Consider the following 3,570-nt stretch of genomic DNA (forward strand, 5'->3'; position numbering starts at 1 on the left):
GTTACTAACTTAGATTCAAAACTATCTAGAAATGACACAATCAGGAATGAAGCCCTTGATTAGTTATAACTCATCAATTCCTAAGATATTGTTTTCCATAAGAATAAACATAATTATTATAAAATTTAACTCCTTAAACATGAACAACTGATGAAAAGTTTCTGAACTTAATTAAAAAGATATAGGAAACCAAAGAAAGGATAGAATTGATGAAAAATGTACTTGTAATAAAGGTTACACTAGAGTTAATTATTACTGTTGGTTCGAAATTTGGTCTCTCAAGTCTTTTAACCCAAATTAATTTCAAAGATTTCACAAGTGATAATATGCTATTTTCATATATAGATTGCTAATATCCAGTATTTGTCAAAAGGAGGCAACTCTTGTCTATCACAATGTAATACCCACTTTCCAATGTTATCTGTAAATAGTAACAAATCTTGAACCATAAGTTATAGTCAAAATATGTAAAAAGTCCCTAGAGAGAGGTAGTCTCCCTAACGATTACAAATATAAGGAAACAAATTACAAAATTTCACTACTATGATGATAATTTCTTCTTCGTTCAAACCTTGAACAAATGAATTTTTCTTTATGACAGGGAACAAATTGTAAGTAATAGTTCATTTTTAGGCATAAGTAAGTATTTATATGTAATTCTAATATGGTTAGGCTAATACATAAATACTTTAGAAACACAGAACTTCACATTAGTGGAAAAATCCAGGTTTCTCAGAACCATTCTTTAGTTAGGTCTTCAGTATTTCTGATTTCAAATACCTTGGTTAGTTTAGCTGTTTGAACTAGCTTATTCTTACTCCCAGCATACATCATCTGTTGTTCAGGCTTACATCCAACAGGACTGGAGAAAAAAAAAAGAATATGAACTCTTCCATTATCATGTTGATATTTATAAATACGCACAATGTCATTCAGGTAATTCATCTTTTTTTTCAAGTTTTAAAACTTTTTATTTGCATATTTAAAAAATTATACATTCCAATAATTAAAATCATTTAAACAAAAAAAAAATGACACTCTGATTAAACTGAATTTGACAGCCTGCAGGACACCTTGGACCAGCTTGGTTTTTACTCTAGATTTCACTATCATCCCACCCAGTTTCTGCCTTCACCTACATACAAGTTATTTTCCTTCCCTGCCAGCAAGACAGGCAGGTGGGAGAGACAGGTGTGGCCTTTGTTGTCAGTAGTTCTTCGATTTGAAAAAGGGGCAGCACAGTAATTTAAATTTGATCCAACCTCGTTGCCTCTTACAAAGTTGAACAGCTAAAAGAAGTAAAATAAGAAGGCAATGCTTGTGGAATGCACAGTGCACATTGACGATGCATGGCTCATTACAGTTCTCCTGCTTGCTTCTCCTGTTCAATCATTTCTTTTGATGGCAGTGGATTTTTCTCTTGCGTTTTGTCTTCTTCAGTTTTGACTTATCAAATCTCTCAATCTCAGCCATATTGAGTTTGTCAGACATGGTTGCAGAGGAAGCTGAGCAAGGCGGTGAGAACGAGTGAGTCCAATCTGCTCAGTGGCAGTTGCGGAGTCAGATAGTTCATCTTTAAGTTCATCCCATGAAATGCCCTCAAGCTCCTCATCCAGTACAACCAAGCATTTATCCTCATCAATCTTCATTATAAGGACAGTATTATTCGTTTCTTTGTAAAAAAAAAAAAAAAAAAACTTTCTCAGTTTTTCCACTAAATCTTTAGCAACATCACAAACCACCAGAGACTCATGGACATGGATAATAAACTAATGGTTACCAGAGAGTAGGGGAGAATGGGGGAGGTAGATAAGGTAAATGGGTCAAATATGTAGTGAGAGAAAGAAATCTAACTATGGGTGGTGAACACACAATGCAATATATATATATATGCCTTACTGTTGAATTGTACTCCTGAAACTTACTGGATTTCATTAACCAATGTCACCATAATAAAAATAAAAATTTTAAAAATAGGTACTCAGTGTCACTAAACATCAGAGAAATGCAAATTAAAACCACAATGAGATATCACCTCATACCTGTCAGTATGGCTATCATCAATAAATCATAGAAGAACAAGTGTCAGCGAGGATGTGGAGAAAAGGGAGCCCTCATGCACTGCTGATGGGATTGCAATTGGTATAGCCACTATAAAAAACAGTACTGCTGTTCCTCAAAAAATTAAAAATAGAACTACCATATGACTTCTAGTTATGTATCTGAAGAAATCCAAAACACTAATTCGAGAAGATATATGTACTCTTATGTTTATTGTAGCATTTATTTACAATAGCCAATATACAGAAGCAACCTAAGTACTTATCAATAGATGACTGGGTAAAGAAGTTGTACATATATACTGTGGAATATTAGTTGGCCATAAAAAGAAATGAAATCTTACCATTTGCAATGACATTGTTGGACCTAGAGCGTATTATGCTAAGTGAAGTAAGTCAGACAGAAAAAGACAAATACTATATGATTTCACTTATAGGTGGAATCCAAAGAACTAAATAAACTAACAAACAAAATGAAACAGACTCATAGATACAGAGAATAAACTGGTGATTACCAGTTGAGAGGGGGTTTGGGGGGCAAAGTGCAAATGGGTAGTTACAAAATAGTCATGGGGATGTGAAGTACAGCATAGGGAATATCGTCCATAATATTGTAACAACTATGTGTGGTGCCAGGTAAGTAGTAGATTAATGGGGGGATGAGAGTCACTTCTTAAATTATATAAATGTCTAACCACTATGCTGTACACCTGAAACTAATATAATATATAGAATGTAGCTGTAATTAAAATTTTTTAAGAAAAAAATCCAAGATTTTGCTATAATGAAAACACCACACACACACACACACACACACACACACACACACACACACACAGTGGCAAGCTTCCCTTTCCCTGATAAGATACCAATTAGAAACTTCAAGGATTGAAAAAAAAACAAGATCCATGGACACGCTGAAAAATTCAATGTAAAGGAGTAGTATGGGTTAAGATAGGAATAGGATATTATATGATAGAAAATGTGAGAGTGCTTCCTGAGTAGTAAGAAAATAAATGTATTTTGTGTGGCTGTGCATGTGTGTGTGTACTAGTAGTGATGTTTAATGTATTACTCTGGGATATGACAAAAAGTTTGAAAGTTGAAGAACCTGAGGCTTTATGTCTGGATGCTACTGTCCACTAGACTCCAAGGTTGTCACTTGAATCTCCTAACCAGCATTTGCTACCTGTTCTCCACTTTGGACTAATCATCCTCTTTACTCAGACATCTTCTGACTGAGCCTGATTTTTAAAAAATACAGCCCCAATGCCATAGTTTTTTTTTGTTTTCAGAGATGATCAAAAGCCTATATATAATACCTATCAAATGCTCCCTGTAGTCAAGAGGAAAATGTTTGAATTTAAGGCAATTTTTTCTCCCACCTTCTCATGTGCAAAAGTTAGATTCATTTTATAAAACAAAAGTATTTATATTTCCTATTTTATACTTTTCTAGAATATTCACTTTTTAAAAATGTGCTTTAATGTTGATCATTACTAATAGATAG

General features: G+C 33.7%; 1 pseudogene; it reads right to left on the minus strand.

Moving 5' to 3' along the window:
- Positions 1–710: 710 nt before the first annotated feature.
- On the minus strand, positions 711–1,754 carry LOC105307066 (annotated as a pseudogene).
- Between the last annotated feature and the right edge of the window lie 1,816 nt (positions 1,755–3,570).

The sequence above is a fragment of the Pteropus vampyrus genome, unplaced genomic scaffold (genome assembly GCF_000151845.1).
Source record: "Pteropus vampyrus isolate Shadow unplaced genomic scaffold, Pvam_2.0 Scaffold472, whole genome shotgun sequence".
NCBI lineage: Eukaryota > Metazoa > Chordata > Mammalia > Chiroptera > Pteropodidae > Pteropus > Pteropus vampyrus.